The sequence below is a fragment of the Xyrauchen texanus genome, chromosome 3 (genome assembly GCF_025860055.1).
Source record: "Xyrauchen texanus isolate HMW12.3.18 chromosome 3, RBS_HiC_50CHRs, whole genome shotgun sequence".
Lineage (NCBI taxonomy): Eukaryota > Metazoa > Chordata > Actinopteri > Cypriniformes > Catostomidae > Xyrauchen > Xyrauchen texanus.
In genome coordinates, this window is record NC_068278.1 from 5,914,718 (window position 1) to 5,933,997 (window position 19,280).

General features: G+C 39.7%; 1 protein-coding gene across 4 annotated transcripts in view; it reads right to left on the reverse strand.

Moving 5' to 3' along the window:
- Nucleotides 1-19,280, reverse strand: part of zbtb20 (zinc finger and BTB domain containing 20) — a 114,775-nt gene that overhangs the window by 14,427 nt on the left and 81,068 nt on the right. For 3 of the 4 annotated variants that reach the window (XM_052109733.1, XM_052109718.1, XM_052109726.1), the window contains one exon: nt 17,362-17,550. The gene's annotated coding sequence lies outside the window, so the exon portion shown is untranslated. Of the gene's footprint in view, nt 1-15,579; nt 17,551-19,280 lie in introns of those variants that run through there. The other variant, XR_007969001.1, reaches the window with a different exon arrangement.

The window sequence follows — 19,280 nt, forward strand, 5'->3', positions numbered from 1 at the left end:
TGTTAGTTGACATTGCACATTGTTGTTGTCCTAGTTCGGCAAGAATGTTAAGGACTAAATGGTCATGGGATGCTTGTTAGAATGTACATGCTGACCTTGTGATTAAAACTTTAGCGGATCAGTATGTATTTTGGATGAATAGATGATATCCTGTTGATACGCTACTGAAGATAAAAAAAATCCATGAGAATGAATTTTAAGAGAGCTTGTGTGGGAGATGCGGGTTTGATTCTAGTATGCGTCCAAGTCCCATTCCACATTTCTATATTTGGAAATGCATACTGCTATACTATTTCTGAAGTATGCATGCAGACATGTACAGAGCATGCAAAGTTTATATATGCAAAAAATACCCAGATAATCTACTACAATAGCCAAAATGTGCAGGATACAACAGAGCACACTACATCCCACAATGACCTGACCTTCCATTTCCAGTGTGACAAATTAACAGAAAGTAATAACAATCATGATTTTTAACATCCCTTTCTCTAGTTATTTGATCAGACTCTAAATATATATATTCTCAAATATACAGAATTACCGATTTTACAGAGTTAAACATACACACAATGAGGTCATGTGACAGTAAAGAGGTGAAAACATGTGAACATACTACTTTGCTATATATGCATACTGTCTCACATACTATTTGACAAAAAAAAAAAAAAAAGAAGAAAAGTGCAGTATGATAGTGTAATGTATACAGACTTGCATTGAAAGAGGGCCTGAGTCATATCTACAGACCAAATATCGATGAGAATCTTTTGAATTGGGCCAGTATGCATCCATCCAGGAAGCACCAAGAACACCCCAATATCATAGGATTCTTGCTTGGGCAAGCACTCATTTAGTTTAGAATTATAAAATGTTAAAATATTATATATTGTTTCATTGTAATGCTGTAAATAATATTTTCTTTTCTGTTTATGTTTGCAACAAATTCTTAGATATACTCAGTGTGGATATTTGTGTTTACAATAAAGAAAAGGTGTGTGTCTAATTTGAATAGATCTGACCGACTGATCGAAAACAATCGCCTCAAAAGAATGATTCATTTGTAAATCGATCACCATCACAGAGCGCACAATGAAGCTTAAATTTGCAGCTGTTATTCTTTCTAAGGAAATGTATTGTAGTAAAAGTATTTAATGACTTTTCTAAATGTAGTGAAGACAACCGAAACAGTTAAGTAGAAATATCCCCAAAATCTACTTGTATAAACACCAACGCAATGTAATATTTAGGTATTATCTAATTTCGGTCTATGTTTGCAAATTACTGGTCATTAAATGTACATTTGTTCAAAATGTTTACATTTAAAAAAAGAGAAGTCTTTACAATTATGTCTAAAAAAAAACAGAATCCATTTCTAAATATACAATATCTTGGAGATCCTTAAAAATGAACCCAATCAGGAATCAGGACCCCCAAAAGGAAGCAAAGAAGACTTTTTCTTTTTTGCTTTATTGTAACCGATGTTTGTATTAACTATAAACTATATAGACCATTATAAACTATATTAAACAGCATTTTTATCAATTTTAAAATTATATAAATATAATGAAATAATTTGATTAGTTACTGCTTCTGTCTTTAAAATACACACTTTCCCTTATTAATATATACATTTTGACCTAAAATATCTATGCTATTTTTAAACTCATTCTTGAAAAAAAGAGCATTAAGATTCCAAACATCACAAAAACATACCGTGAGAGCCTAGTTTAAGACATTTTAAATAGCATTTAAAGCACATGCCAAAGGAAATTCACAATCTATAACCCTGCTATGCATAGATGAGACTAATTTCTGATTGTATAATTCACCATCTATATTGCTACATCATGAATTACACTTACAGCTACAAATGTCTGAAACCCCACAAAAACATTAGATTTTATGAAATGTGAAAAGACATCCAAATACTTCAGCTTAAAGCCTAAGTGTGACTGAAGCTCATAAACACAACGATCAAGTGAATATCATTCTTTTCAACATGCTGGGTGCCGTTGCAAGTTAAGTAGCGTGAATAATACCAATCAGCAATACACGTTCAAAAATTAGCACACCAGTGACATTATTTACTCATAGTAGATTGGCTGGATAAGTGACTGAATAAGCTTGTCTTTTCAAAGACAGAGGGCAGCCTTGAGCTACAGTCCTCAGTGTGCATTAGCACTGGTACAGCATGTGTTTCTCTTTTGCATTACATATGTATAAAAAACAAACAAACATATCAAACTATGGTGGGTCAATGAGATCATTATTCAACCAACAACTTATTTTCATAGCTTTTTATACTTCTCTGAAACACATTATGCTGGTCACCATCTTTCATTCATGTGTACTGTCTGTACACACACACACACACACACACTACTGGAGTGAACACAAAATGGTCTACATTGTGCATGGTGCTTCACCCAATTTCTACAACAGAAGGCTTGGAGACTCTGTGAAACTTTTAGGAGTACAAATACTTCTGAAAATCAATCATAATTGCAGTGGACAGTGGTGACATCAGTTCTTTTCACAAAATATAATCTCGCACAGACCCACACATATGCGCACACACAAAAGCTGCACTTGAAAACACACTCTGTTTCACTCCTTTTGGTTCTGACTCATTTTCTCTCTCTCCCCCTTTCCACATGCATTCCTCTCAGCTGAACGCTTCCACATTCACACATTCTCATATTGGTACCGCGTCTTACTCCAGTAAATTAGCTTTAGCTCATTACAATAGTAAACCTTTCTGAAACAGTGTTTACTAGGGCTGAGCAATATAGCAAGACATCAAAAAAATATAATAAAAGTAAAATAAGATTCTCATTTTTTTTCAGCCATTTGATATTATTCAATATGTATCTCTATATTTTTGGAGGAGACCAAGGGGCTAGTTGTGAGATGGAAAAATGGTCAGAAGGGATATTTGTCAGAAATCAAAAGTCCAATTACACTAATGTGTTTCTCAAGCAATGTGTTTTTTATGTTGTTTAAATGAGCTACTTAAACCCTCTTAAATTAGAATTGTTGTTAATTCTATCCTCCAAACTCAAATGACAATATCGCAATGTTTTTGCTAGTGCCTTTCATTCATGCAATAATTGTTTTATTTATTTATAAATAAGGTTGCGCTGTGTTTTCTCAGGACAAGGGTATTTTCCACAAAGTCGGGGCAAGTTGTCACGTGTTTAGTTTGTTATAAAACATTTTTAGTTTGTGGCCAAATCAATGATTTGATATGATTTTATTACCTATTACAAATATAGCTGTTTTATGAATTGTTTACTTAAATAAGCATCACAGTTTCCACTATTTGCACTGAAACGGCTGGGTTTTTTAATTTATTTTTTTATAAAAGGGAACCATTATTTCGACGAAACGAAAAACCAAAAGTACATTTCAGCTAAAATACTGTAAAAGATCTAGTTAAAAATGATCAAGACCTACTTTTGACAAAACAAATGAATGTTAGAATAATATCTCATTTCATTTATATGCAGCACTATATCAATACATAGTAAAAAAGCCAGCAATATTTACCTAACATTTTGTTTTGACTTGAACAAATCAAGTCGAGAATTCACTGAAAATGAACTTACTAACTCTAACAAGGTTTTTGCTACTGAAGTATAAACTAGAGACCTTCTTTAAACATCTCTGTCTTAAAGCTGTCATATTTGCGAGACAAGGAAAAATTGCAAAACAATGAAAACAAGGGGCTTTAAAAGTAATAACAAGAACATTACAATTATTACGATATTCACAATGTTGCTTAATTTTAGATCTCCATTGAAATCACTGTGAATACTGTATCAGGAATACTGGATATTGCCCAGCCCTAGTGTTTACAGCTTCAGTATTACACTGAAATGTCACCTCTCTCTGCTCAAATTTTCAAGAGCATTTAAATGCTAGTGCAGTGTAAAAGAATATGAAAAAGATGGTTTCGCAGGATAGGCCTTTATTCATAGCATGTTGAAAACTGTAGAATTTTCGAGAATGCAACCCCTGGGACTTACTGTGGGGAGATTTGGTTCGTTTTTGAAGGTTATCGAAGTGTTGAATGATAGAATGTGAAAAACGGTGTACTTACAGTATATGTGCCTACTCTAGAGAAACTCTGAAACCTTTTGTAAAACTAATTAATTTGTGTGTGAAACTGTCTAGATCTTCACTCAAACACCAGTGAGGTACTATATTGTTAACCAGTACAGTCTACAGTATATGGACAGCTGTGGTCTTCTTTAGGTGTGCATTTCAAACTGCCATATGATACTGTTGTGTGCGATACCTGGATAGCAGTCATTTCTTTGTGGGAGTGCAAGGCGCTTTTCCAAAATTTAACAAGCTACCTTGCTGCCTACTGTCTAGTGCGGCATCCTAACCGCAACTGAATCTCATTAGTGACTAATTTGTAAAGCTCTACATACTGTAGGTAGCAACTCTGTGCATTACACAAATAACACTCCTCATGCTAAGGGCATGAGACTCAACACACAATTGATTTTAATAGAGGTTGGTTCAGGTGCGTGCAGAAAGGGGTGGCTCTAGGGGCTTGAGCCCCTGGAACCACGCCCCTCTGCATGCATCAATGCATTCATATTTTGCTGAAACTTTGATGCATCGATTATGGAATTTAATAATCAATTATAATTACTATAATAAAACCCAATGTGTTACAGAGGCCTCTCAGATTACACACAAATAGCCGAAACAGACGTGGGGCGCGTAACCGTGGAAACAAATGCACACTTGAAATTAAGAAAGTTTGGTTCGTATTTCTGCCTCACTGTTTATAAGTGCGTGTGTCTATACAAGCAAAATGTAAATGTTGTTCTTTTCTTCCACAATTATGATATATTATGCTTATTTATCTAGTTAAGAGTTATCTGCCTGTCTAGATGACAGCTTTCATTTAAATTGACATTTTTGTTTCGGTCAATGTTCCCATGATTGTATGCAAATCCATACTTACACCGTTTGTGTTAGTTTGCATAAAGTCAGATAATATTATTCTTTATTCATATTGGCTCAATAATGAACGTAACAACAGAATTACTTTTCTTTTTATTGTGAACCAAACCTCCCTGTACTCCATAAATACAAAGAATGTTCGGAATAGATTTAGAATATTCGTACAAATTTTGCATTCTTCTGTTCAATGAGTTACGCATTTATTTCTCATCCATAATTAATTTTTGATTCAGTGAATGTAACCTTAACCCAGGGTTTTTCATATACTGTGCAAATTATCCCACCAAGTATATTTTCATCTTTAGCATAATTTGGAAAATAATTATGAATACAAAATAAGTTTGTTATTGTACTACTAATTATTAAGCGAAATATTTTAATACATTAACATGCCTACATACTCCATAGATAAAAATGTAATTACTTTGTTTAGTTAAGCATTATATGTAAAAAAATAAATAAAAAAAAGCCAATTATAGTGGAAAAGAAATTGAGGTCTCAAACATGCACAGCATTTCCGATCAAATTAATTACATGAATATTAAATAATTGAATTAAAATCACAATTAATTGCATATATTAATATTTGCAGAGAAAGGCCCCCCAAATAAAGATAATTCAATATAAATAATACATTATAATTAAAATTATATATAATCCAGAGCTAGATGATTAGTAAAGGATTTAAACACATACTGCTTTGCATCGGGTGCTTCTTTGCCTCAACGCTGTGCACTAAAATGTTAAAATCTTTTAACGCACACCTAGTCATGGAATATCACTTACATATAATATACCTACTTATTCTTGCAATTAAGTTAACCAATTTTGTGGCATCAGCGCAATAAATAAAATCAGACAGATACAGGAGCTCCAGTTAATGTTCACATCAACCATCAGAATGTGGAAAAAATATGATTGCAGTCAATTCAACAGTGGCACGATTGTTGGTGCCAGACGGGCTGGTTTGAGTATTTCCGTAGCTGCTGATCTCCTGGGATTTTCACGCAAAACTTGAGTTTGCGCTCAGAATGGTGCCAAAAAACAAAAAAAACATCCAGTGAGTGTCAGTTCGTCGGACACAAATCCCTTGTTGATGAGAGAGGTCAACAGAGAATGGCCAGACTGATTCGAGCTGACAGAAAGGCAACCGTGACACAGATAACCCCTCTGTACAATTGCAGTGTGCAGAATAGCATAGCCAGATGGGCTACAACAGAACACCGTGTCGGGCACTTTATTAAAACCATAGTGTTCATAATAAAGTGCTCAGTGAGTGTATATAATATGTCTCGGTTACTGTTTCCCAATGGAAAACGCCACAAGAGCTGAACCGAGTTACACAGACTGGCGGTGCGAGACGGGAAGACCTCTGTGTGCCTCGTAGCCAGGACAGCAAGCCGTCGCATAACTACCCCCAACACACTGGCAGGCATGAAGCGGTCCCCTGCACCTAAGGGAACGGCTAACTGCTCAGAAGTATAAGGACTGGGTGATTTTAGGTGGAATACAACACATGGTCTTACCAGTTAGGTAAGCGGCGTTGTGGTAGATCCTACCCAAGTGGGGAGGAGTTATTACAAACACGGCGACCAAGGACAGAGGGCCCTCTGCCCAAGGAAGACGCGGTTTACTGGCAGGGAAACCATTTTGCGGAATATACATCACACAGGGTTGCCTAAGGGGACAACTAGCACATGGGGAAAGGAGCTATGCACAAGCGATACACCCGGCCAGCTGACCCGAACTTACCTGTTTGTGTCACCTGATAACACACGGGACGAAACTGGCTTAACCCTGAGTTTATAGAACCTCACAAATGTGTTAGGTGTTGCCCAGCCCGCAGCTCAACATATGTCTGCTAGAGGGCACCGTGGGACAACGCCCAAGAAGCCGCAACACCCCTGGTAGAATGGGCTCGTAGGCCAGCAGGGGGCGGCACTTGCTGGGCGTGGTATGCCATAGTGATGGCATTGATGACCCAGTCGGCGATCCTCTGCTTGGAGACAGCGCTTCCCATCCGCGCTCTCTCTTCAGAGAGAGCGCCTTTAGCTCTGCTGACTCAAGGGGCTCGAAGGGAGCTCCCCGAAGGACCATGGAGAGGTCCCACGAGGGAACAAGGTGTGGCCTGGGGGGGTTTAACCTCCTCGCTCCTCTCAGGAACCTGATGATCAAATCATGCTTCCCTAAATACTTACTGTCCAATGCATCGTGATGTGCCACATACACTTTCAAGGTGGAGGGGGACAGCCGTCCCTCCAACTTTTCCTGCAGAAAGGACCGCACTGATCCAACTGCACATCTCTGGGGCTCTTCACCTTGGGAAGAGCGTCACCGAGCAAACAGATGCCACTTCAGGCCGTAAAGGCACCTCGCTGAGGGGGGCCATCGCCTGAGTGATTGTGTCAACCACCATGGGTGGAATGCCACTTAGGTCTTCCGCATCCTGTCCAAGGGCCAGACATGGAGATTCCAGAATCCAGGAGGGCCAATAATGGGCCACTAGGAGGATCTGCTCCCTGTCCTCCCTGACTTTGCACAACGTCTGTGCAAGTAGGCTCACTGGGGAAACGCACAGCAGCCCCAGGGGCCAGCTGTGTGCCAAGGCATCTGGGCCGAGGGGAGCCTCGGTCAGAGAGTACCACAGTGGGCAAAGGATTCTGGGGAAGCGTAGAGGTCTACCTGTGCTTGGCTGAATCGACTCCAGATCAGCTGGACCGCCTGAGGGTGGAGTCTCCACTCTCCCCTGGGCATAACCTGCTACGACAGCACGTCCACTGTGCTGTTGAGGTGGCCCGGGATATGAGTGGCTCACAGCGAATTGAGCCAGTGCTGACTCCAAAGAAGGAGACAGTGGGCGAGTTGCGACATACGATGATAGCGTAGGCCGCCTTGGTGGTTGATATACGCCACCGTCGCGGTGTTGTCCGTCCGGAGCAACACGTGCTTGCCCCAGATCAACGGCAATAGCCTCCTCAGGGCAAGTAGTACCGCCAGCAACTTGAGGAAGTTGATTTGCCAACGCAGTCGTGAGCCGGTCCAAGGGCTGGCGACTGAGTGCCCATTGCATACGGCGTCCCAGCCCCGTTGGGAGGCATCTGTCCTAACCACGATGTGCCTGGGGACCTGGCCTAGGGGAACTCCTGCCCATAGGAACGCTAGGTCTGACCAAGGGCTGAGAAAATGGCAGCCAGACTGCGTGACAAGGACACAGTGTGTAGCCAGTGCTGAAGTGGTCTCATATGCATCAACCCAAGCGGCGTGACCGTAGCTGACGATGCCATATCCCCCAGGAGCCTCTGAAAGGATTTCAGTGGGACCAACGTGTTCTGTCTGAACACATGCAAACAGTTCAGCACTGGCTGTGCGCGCTTGTTGGTGAGGCATGCCGTCATTGAGACCGAGACCAACTCATACCGACAAAAGAGATGCTCTGAAATGGGATGAGCTTGCTCTTTTCCCAATTGACCCAAAGCCCCAAGCAGCTGAGATACCTCAGCACCAGGTCCCTGTGAGCACACAACATGTCCCGCGAGTGAGCTAGGATTAGCCAGTCATCGAGATAGTTGAGGATGCGGACGCCCACTTCCCTTAGTGAAGGCGCAAGAGGTCAAGGACAGGCCGAAAGGGAGGACTTTGTACTGATATGCCTGTCTGTGTCGAGGAAGAATCAAGACATGGAAGTACGCGTCCTTCAGGTCTACCGCTGCGAACCAATCCTGATGCCGGACGCTCGCTAGAATGTGTTTCTGCATGAGCATCTTGAACGGGATTCTGTGCAGAGCCCGGTTCAGGACTCGCAAGTTGAGGATTGGCCGCAACCCGCCGCCTTTTTTGGGTACGATGAATTAGGGGCTGTAAAATCCCTTCTTCACCTTGGCTGGAGGGACAGGCTCTATCGTGTCCTTCCGTAGAAGGGAGGCGATCTCCGCACGCAAGCCAGCGGCGTTCTCGCCTCACTGCGGTGGAGCGGATGCCATTGAACCTGGGCGGGCGCCTGGCGAACTGAATCGCATAGCCGAATCGGACGGACTTCAGTGTCGGACGTACCAGCAGGCGGGGCCTCGCGGCGGGGCGGAGCCCGGGGTGCTGAGTCTAGAGACTTCGAAGCACTTACCTGGCTCTTTGTGACCACTCCCGGAACAGCCTGGGAAGATTTTTGTCCTCGTGGCCAGACTTGACCAGGTTGAGCCAGAGGTGGTGTTCCTGGACCACCAGGGTGGACATCGCCTGCCCGAGAGCCCACGCCATGAATTTCGTTGCTCGGAGGGTGAAGTTGGTCGCCGAGTGCAGCTCCTGCATTAGACCCGGGTCAGGACTGCCCTTGTGTAGTTCTCTGAGTGCCTTGGCTTGGTGCACCTGCAGGAGTGCTATGGCATGCAAGGCTGAGGTGGTGTGTCCAGCGGCGCTGTAGGCCTTAGCCGTCAGGGATGACGTCAGCCTACAGGCCCTGGACGGGAGCCTCGGATGGTTCTGCCAGGTGACGACGTTGCGGGCACAAATGCACCGCAACCACTTGATCCACCTGGGGAATCGCCGAGTAGCACCTTGCCACCGAGGGTAGTGAGAGCGGAGGAGCTCACGGATCGTATGCGGAAGTGAAAGGTTCCTGCCACAAGCGTGTGAGCTCATCATGCACCTCCGGGAAGAAAGGAACGGGGGCGGAGCTATTTATTTCATAATTTAGTATAGGCATCCATAAATTGCATTCAGTTGATAACGTATGGTCAATGCTAATGCTGTTAAACCCATAAATAAACACATCGCGGGCAGGTGTGGACAAAATACAATACAGTAGACTGTTGTATAGCTTGCAAATCTTTCATTCTGTTCACTGTTACCATCATAATTTACCCGACAAGTTTCATCAATGATAAAGGCGATGCGCTTCAAACTGAACCAGAGAAAATGAATAGTGGTGGACATCCTCTTCCCAGCATGAACTGAAATTTTTTACACTCATGTCAAACCATTTTTATTGAGTTCTTGGACTGTTTAATTCACAAAAGATCCTCAGATGACAGCAAAAACATGTGAAGAAAGTAAGTTCCTCACTTTCTTTGAGAAGCTATTGTGCTTGCTAAATCTAAATTTTACAATGTGAATGCACTTCATTCATAAAAATGATTCCATTACTGTTCCGCATAGATGATAAAAGCATTTACTAGCGAGTCTTGTTCCTTATATGCTGTTTTCATATGCATAAATTATGATAATTATGAAGGAACGTATACACGCTACCGTTTTCGAATGTTTGGAATTCACTCAAATACACACGTTTTACTAACAAATCTGGGGATTACGAAGCGTTTGTGAATCCGGCAGAACGTTTTTGGGAAGGTCCATTTTACGTGCAAATTACATATATTTACGAAAGGTTCATGAATAAGGCCATTTGACTCCAAGTTTACTTTTAAAACATGATTGTGTTGCGTATAATAAAAGTAATTGTTGTCATAACTTTGTATGTTGTGTGTGATTTACTTTTGCAATAAAAAGTGCCATTTCTCATCATCAGTTGCAGGAGAATGCAAACTCTCGCCCTTCTCTCTCTCTCTCTCTCACATGACACACATGTGCAGCAAGGCAGATAGAAGCAGCACAGACACAAGAATGGTTAAAAGGTAAATTGACGCACTTGGTTTCAGTTGTGTTCTTCTTGTTTTTTATTTGTTAAATGACAACTGGAATTTACTGTCAATGTTTTTCAAATTTGGTAAATTATGGAAATATTTCACTACACAACCTCTTCACTCTCTAAAAAACACCTGTCCTATGCCATTCCTAGGATCATTTCTCAAAAATGGTAAACTGTGTCTCTGTGGTGCTTCAAAAAAATCCTCTGTTTGAATTCAGCCCAACACGGCAACAATGGCTCAACCAATGGCATGAGTTGGGGGGCTGGACTATCTATTTGTTCAGATCAACAGCGTATTCGGAAAACTGCTTGAAAACAATGTTTAATTTTGCAATTCCGTTTGGTGGCGCTAGTGGTGCAGAAATTACACACTTTAGATTTAACTAAGATTATCTCAAGACATAATGAAATTGTTTTCTAAGTTACTAATACATGCAATGCTCCCTTAAAATTTGGCCAAATCTTAAAAGGCAGCATAACTATGCTGGCAACCTTTTGGGAGCCCTCCTATGATGACTTAAAATGCTGCCTACATAGGCAGCACACTAAGTTTTAGAACAGTCTAAGTCTGCACTTTTCATATGTGGAAAGATACTTGCAATGTGAAAAGTGTGTATGTGTGTGTTTGTGTATATACTTGGTGGCCACTACATTAGGTACATCTCTCACCTGCTTGTTAATGCAAATATCTACTCATCCAATCATGTGGCAGCCACTTGATGCAGAAAAGCATGCAGACATCATCAGCAGGTTCAAATGTTGTACAAACCAAACATCAAAATGGGGATGAAATGGTGACTTTGTTGATTTTTGATTTCAGACAGGGGAGTATCTCAGAAAGTGCTGATCTCCTGAGATTTTCACTCTCTCTAGAGTTTATAGAGAATGGTGTGAAAATATCTTGTTAATGAGAAAAGTCAGAGAAAAACAGCCAGACTGGTTCATGCTGACAGTAATGTGAAAGTAACTATAGATTTTCAGAAGAAAATGTGAGTCGCGCTTGCCTGTGCAAAACTTGTCACCGCAATACTGAGGTATTTTAGGTAGAAAATGTGAATGGTGTGGAGTGAAGTGGGATTGCATGATTTCATGTCAGCAAGAATTCAATGTGTTAAACATAGGGGCAAATTCACTGTGTCTTATTCACTAACCACCCTTGTTTAAGCAAGGACAATCAGTACTGAAATTCCCTTACAAATATCGGGAGTTCATGGCAAATTTGCCACAAATTCGGCACTGATTATTTTCAAACGCAAATGAGCTTCTGATTCACTGCAAATGTTTGCCAAACCTGGGGCAACGATGGACAATTTGGACAAGATTGCCACAAAGCTCATTTTAATTTTAATGAGAGAATAATGAGTGGTAAATCTGTGGCAAGTTTGCGGCTAGTTTGCAAGAACAAGATTTTTTTTAAGGCTTGCGCTGCATCTTCAGTTTTTAAATTAAGACACTGTCATTCCTTTCCTCACAATCATGCCTCCTATCAACGTAAATTAGGCTCATTATAGATTGCACTTCATTCACAAAACTGCTATTTGCCCGGTTCAATTTACATCGCTCTATTAACAAATTAAATATAAAAAAATATATACTTTAAAGAGATAATGTGTGCATTTTCTATTGATCATGTCAGCAATTCATCAAATAGTGATCAAATGATGGAGAAGAGCATTATAATCAGTCTTACACAGATGAGCCAAAACATCATGAACACCTGCCTAATATGCTGTTGGTACTCTCTACGTCGTCAAAACAGCTCTGACGTGCCGAGGCATGGCTGGACTCTACAAGACCCCTGATGTTGAACATCACACTCCCTCCACTGGCTTGTCGTCTTCCCACAGTGCATCCTGGTGCGATCACTTCCCCAGGGATATGGCACACACGTATACGGCCGTCCATGTAATGTAAAAAGAAACAGGACTCAGTGGACCAAGAGACCTTCTTTCACTGCTCTAAGGTCCATTCCTGATGCTTTTGTGCCCATTGAAGGTGCTTTTAATGGTGGACAGGGGTCAGCGTGGGCAATCTGACCGGTCTGCGGCTACGCAGCCCCATATGCAGAAGGGTGCGATGCACTGTGTGTTGTGACACGTTCCTGCTGTAACCATCGTTAAAATTTTCGTTGCCCTAGCGCATCGATGAGCCTTGGGCGTCCAACACCCTGTCGCCGATTTGTGGTTTGTCCCTCCTCGGACTACTGTCAGTAGATACTCACCACTGCTGACCGGGAGCACCCGACAAGCCTCGCAGTTTCAGAGATGCTCTGACCCAGCAGTCTGGCCATAACAATTTGGCCCTTGTCAAAGTCACGCAGGTGACTTTGTCCATTTCTCCTGCATTCAACACGTTGACTACAAAAACTGACTGTTAGCTTACCATCTAATCTACCCAGACCTTGACATGTGGCCTTGTTAGGATATGATCAACGTTATTCGCTTCACCTGTGAGTGGTCATAATGTTTTGGCTTTGATTTGGAACTGCACTCACAAATTGCAATGAGCAGAGATTTTCCTTTAGTGAATTGGGTGCTAAACCAGCACAGACAGTGTGTGCAAATAACCGGCACTTTTAACGTGTGCAATTCATTCTCTGATTTCCCCAACAGTGTTTTAGCAGTCAGAATGAAAGATAGAATTTGTGAAATACTGGTTTGATAATGATCAAAATTACAAAACATTTTGTGAAAATTAATGAACAATGTGATGGGACAACTAATTCGACAGTGGGTAATAAGTCACACCCTCCTCTCAGATGTATATTCCCATAAATTCGAAGTAACACCACTGTTCACATGAAATATTAATAAAATATTGTGTTAATGACAATAACAGAATGACCATCTTTTTTAATATTGCAGTAATGAGATTTGAGGGATAAAATGTGCATTACTTTCATGAAAATTATATCACAATGTAAAAAAATCTAAAATAGGACCAGGAGATTTTCTTGACAGATTTCGTGAGAAACACCCAACTGGTTTTACAGTAAATGGTGTGAAGGGTTTCTCAACATGATTATTTGGAAAGTCTGCATGCCGAATGTTCCAGTACACTAGCATTGGCTCTATCAGTTACTGACAAGTGCCATCTCTCCCATAATTTCTGCATAGGCTTAGATGCATTTACATTCTCATGTGGTGCCACCAGAACCATGTTGCGTCAGCAGGGTGGGAGACCCAGGTTTATGACCCACATTAAAACCAGGAAGTAAATCACATTAAATGAGTGATGACCATGATAAGGTGGTTCCATTTTTCCCTCTAAGAATATTTTTTCTCCACTGAACATTAGGTTAAAGTTTGGGAGTAGAGTTAATAAAATATGCATTCCTCTTCACTTTATTACACCCTAAGGTGCACTCTAACTTTTGTCTTTGTGTCATCTTGGACTTAAACTGACAACTAGCAGCTTGGATGCAGCATCATTTAAAATCAATAGTTTTCAGTTTCAGATGCCATTTGTAGAAATGTAGTATTCACCATTCAGCCATTATTACTTTAATCAATGTGTGAAAGTGTCAAATAACAGGACGGTTACTGAGATTAAGTGAGTAGTATTCAGCTGGTCATGTGATTCTAACATGGCAGCCCCCATGTGCGGATCCTCTCCATGTATAATAAAACAGCTTTTATAAGATTACTGAATATGACTAGAGTCTTCATTTTAATGTGAGTTGTCATGATTTCCGACATATACTGCAAAATTACAATGAAAATTACATGTCTTCAGGAGTTAAACTTTTTTGATGAGGAAATAAATTACTGAGTGCACATTTAAGAACAAATCACTATACAACTCGCCTTTGATGCCCCAAAACAGAGCCCTTATGTTTAAAAAAAAAAAAAATACAAATAAAAACATCCCGATTCTTCCACCAGGGGCACTGCTTTGATTATCGGTAAGCACAGACAGAGTTTAACTCAAGAAAATTAATCCTACTGTTTCCGAATTCATTGCGAGATCAGTTTGGCTGAATGGACCCTTTTTACATATGCCGGTTTGCATTGCAGAAGGATCACACTATCAAAGCTAGTGATGTCCAGTTCATGAACAAATCGTTCTTTTGAACCAGTTCTTTTCAGTGAATAGTTAAACTCAGTTCACCAAATCAGACTGAATCATTTGAAACAGTTCGCTTCGAGTCAACACCGATCCACAAGTTACTATATCTTAACCTATCTCTCGTACATGACTGATACTCCTACTCGAAATGAGCCGATAACTGGGAGTAATATGATCCTAGAACTGGTGATATCTGCTATTCCTAACTCTTCTTTGCAATTAACCACTCCAACTAGATCACAAATCGGACTGAACGATCCGGGGGCAACCATAGTCGCTCGCAGCAGTTCTCAAGTGAACAGTACACTGAACTGAAAATCGCATCTTTTGGAAGTGTACAACAAATTGAGAATGGATGAGCTGCTGATACTTAGCAAGTGATTAAGGGGGGCCAAAATGTGTTTCTTTCTGATGTATTTTACTGAACAGCAGAAAGTATTACAAATACAACATACAGGTAATATGTTTATGACTTGATTGTATTACTGTTTTATCAATGTATGATTAGAAATTATGAGCTGCTGTTGAGCATGTGTGAACTGAGGATTTTAATGAGGGGCGAAACGATTCAGTCGAGACATGTAAATTTGTTTTAATATCAAGTATTGTTTATGCAGTTTACATTTGAAGTTGGATCATGGTTTCCGTAAAAAGGGTGAGCTGATTAAGACAAATGTATTCACTTTATATGCATTAGACACATAAAACATACGTGTTTCAGTGCCAGTATTGGGTGCTTTAGGTGAAAACCTTTAATTTAGGAAACGTATCCATTATGTAAGAGCACTGAATGAAACACTGATGACAATAAACACCCCTTGTAAACGTATAAGGGAAAGGAGGAGGCGAGAACCGGCTTGACAAAATAAATAATATTTGAATTAAGAAGCTGTGGTAAATCATTTTTTAAAACTGATTACAAGTTTATATACAACAGTGTAATACTATAAATTTCCACGAAAAAAAAAAAAATTGCAAATATAAAAAATGTACACTGCTAAATGAGGCGGAAACACGTCATCACAGTCTGTGAAAAGAGTCACTAGTCTGCACGATTTGAGGAATTATTCCATAGCACAAATGGTACAGGACAAGTAAAGCCAAATCCACACCACAAGACTGAAGCTTACTTTCTATTGATGTTTTATATTTAGGACTACTTTGCACAAAAAGCCCCAGATACTAGCCAACTCGCAGTGACTACTCACGTAAGCTACAACATCAAAATAATTTGAAATATGGTCGCCAAGTCAGCAGGGGCCGGTTGCACCAGCTGTGTGTAAATTCAAATTTAGCCTTGTTGTTGCGTAAATGGGCACTAAGTCACAATTTACACACTACTAAATATTTGAGCGTAGACAGACATCATCCTTTGGATATTTATGTGGACATATATGCTCGTTTGGGGTTTAAAAGAGAGGCAATAATGCGAATAACTGATTTGATATCGACTGATATCCAACATGAAACAGACCGAAAAGGCACACTCTCTCCAAGCCTCCAAGTGTACCTTTCGTTACGTTATTTTGCCACTGGATCAATGCAAAATGTAATAGGCGACAGCACAATTTATTTTGTAATCAATGTGTAGGCTATGAAAGATATTTTAAATTAAATGTGTAATGTGTTAATATAACTTTTTAGATTGTACGTCTTTGTTTTGACAGTTCATGCAAAGCAGCAGCTTGAAATGACGTGCGTGGTTTCTGTTTATAAATTTGAAGGCTGCTGATTGGATTACAAAAAAAATAAATCATTCTGTGCGACTACGCATCACTTTACGGAGAGTTTATGACCTACTATTTAAGTTCCTTAAAAACAGGTGGTGCAACCGAATTAAGCACTGACTTAGAAACAAACTAACTTGTAGTTACTAAGCCCTTAGGTGGTGCAACCCTACCCAGGTGAACACACTGTCCCGACAAGCAAGAGAGGAGCAGCAACCAACAGCCAATGAAATAGTGAGAAAGTTGGCATTGGGATGAAAAGAAAAATTACACTTTTTTCGTCTTTTTCCCATTCTGTACAAATCAGTGTAAAACTACCACAAGTCCTACCACATTTTTCTAAATAAAGTACTAGATTTTTAGTATTACATTACTTTAAAGATGAGTATTTCTTTATTGTATAATTTTTTTTTTACATTACAGTAATGAGAATTAAGGTGGAAATGTGCTTTGTTTCTTTTAAAAAAACAGTTTGCCCAAATGAAAATCCTGTCATCATTTATGCACTCTCATGTCGTTCCAAACCCACAGCTGTTCACATCCACTTTCGTTGGGTGAAAAAGAGGAGATCGGACACCCTACAAAATATTTCCTTTATTGCTCCACAGAAAATAGAAACTTTTGAAACAAAAAGGGTGTGTAAATGATGACAAAATTTCCATTTTGGGATGAACTATATCTTAAGCAAAATATAATTTCTCTATGGAAATTTCTTATATTTGTGTTTTCTTTAAAGTTCAGTGGGATTCTCTTCTGAAGGCTGTAGTGTATTTTTTTAATATCAGTGTGTGTGTGTGTGTGTGTGTGTGTGTGAGAGAGAGAGAGAGAGAAAAAAAATCACAATCGTGATAACAGCTTGATATTAATCAACAGAGTAGCTTAAAAAGAAAAGCTCAAAAATAAATGTTTGTGCAAGGTTACTGAATGTAAGCTTGTCAAACTCACAGTCTGATGGTGCTCTGTTGGTAATTGTGTGTATGTGGGTGTATTTGTGTATCAGGCTGGTGAAGAGGCACTGGTTAGATGCTACAGGTTGCTGGTGGTGGTGGTGCAGCGGCACAGGTCATTTGTTAGCCACTCATTTCATTTCGATGCGGCCACAATCTAACCTCACGCAGAATCTTCAATATCGTCCTGCAAGAGGAAACAGAGAAAACAATTACTGCATGCTTGCTTTCAGAGGCAAAATGTTTAACGTGGGAGTACTTAAATTATGCACATATATACAGTATATATATATATATAATTATTTTTTTTTTGACAAGCATCAAGTTCCCACAATTCAAAGGTGGAAAATAGGGCTACATAATTAATAGCAGGAAAAAGAAAAAAAAAAAATATTAAAATGGGTTGCAGGTCTGTTCTAATAGGGCCGCAGACAGCAGTGGAAAAACAATGCTAATTGCAAATACAAAAAGGAATTTACAGTACCATATAATCATGCATAATTAGGATAGCAAAATTTAGGCTTTCCTACATTTAAAAGGGAGAAAACCCTTCCCTTATCTTTTGCTGTTTAATTCAATTGAATTTATTTGTGTAAGTCTTTTTACAATACATACTAGCTTTACAGATAAAAAATGTGACTTACAAACCCGCTGTGAAAGACTTGTTGTAGTCAAAGGCTTTTTGGTATATTTTGGTGCAAACTATTAGGGCCCTATGATTTCCATGATGTGGAAAACGTGAACGAAATCATGGAATCCAGTCATAAAAATGAAATTAACAATGAAATGTGGAATGTCATGAAATGTGATATATTTGTGATAAAAATGTTTGAATTCACAATTAATCAAATTAAAATCACAATATGTCCAAGTATGATTATTAAACCGCAAAAGGCTCCTTTTTAATTAAATAAATATATAGTCTGCATGTGCCGTTTACTTCTCATTGAATGTGTGAAGCTCATACACTGAAAAACACAACATCATGACAGAGAGCACTCTTTTACTTTGAAGCATGCAGTACATAGACTATTTATTTCTTGAATCACAGCCTTTTGCAGTTTAATAATCGCACTGTGCAACGTAACTACCAGCTTATCAGCAGGCAAGAAACAACTGTCAAAAACACACACAGGGTTTTTCCTGGCTCAAAATGAGGCAGAGGTGGTACCATCCCGATCATGTGCACACATACACATGTACCATGCCTTCCACTGGCTGAAGCAAACACTTACAAGCAACATAATTTAGGTGTTCTAATAATTAGATGATTGAAGAAAATGACAATTATCAACTTAAAGCATAATTAATTAAAAAAGCTAACCTGTTCAACATTAAATGAAATACAATTTAACAGCCTCGGTCAACAACTTTGGGGGCGTTCTCATTTAGAATCACCACCACCCCCCGGTCAACAACTTTGGGGGCGTTCTCATTTAGAATCACCACCACCCCCCGGTCAACAACTTTGGGGGCGTTCTCATTTAGAATCACCACCACCTCCAAGTCAACAACTTTGGGGGCACACTGAAGCAGGTTTCGCCCAGGGCGCCACACAAGCTAGAACTACTACTGTGTGCACGTGACTGCCTGAGTTTTGTTGACAGTTGGAGGCACCATGAAATTGGTGGCTGCCTCATAATTCTCCATGCAGGAAAATAAAAGCTTGATTTAAATGGGTATACATAGTATACATAACTGGGGGAGGGGGGGGGAATTAAATGAATACATTTATTTAGAAACAATTTTGATGTTACAAATTTAATTAAACTCGAATATGGAATAAAACAGAATTTGTGAAAAAGTCAAACAGATTTGATAGGGCCCTACAAATTCATCTGTAACTTGGTAAAGTGGTATTATAATACTCCTAAAATTTTTAGCTCAAGGTTTGTAACATGTTAGACTAGCAAATCA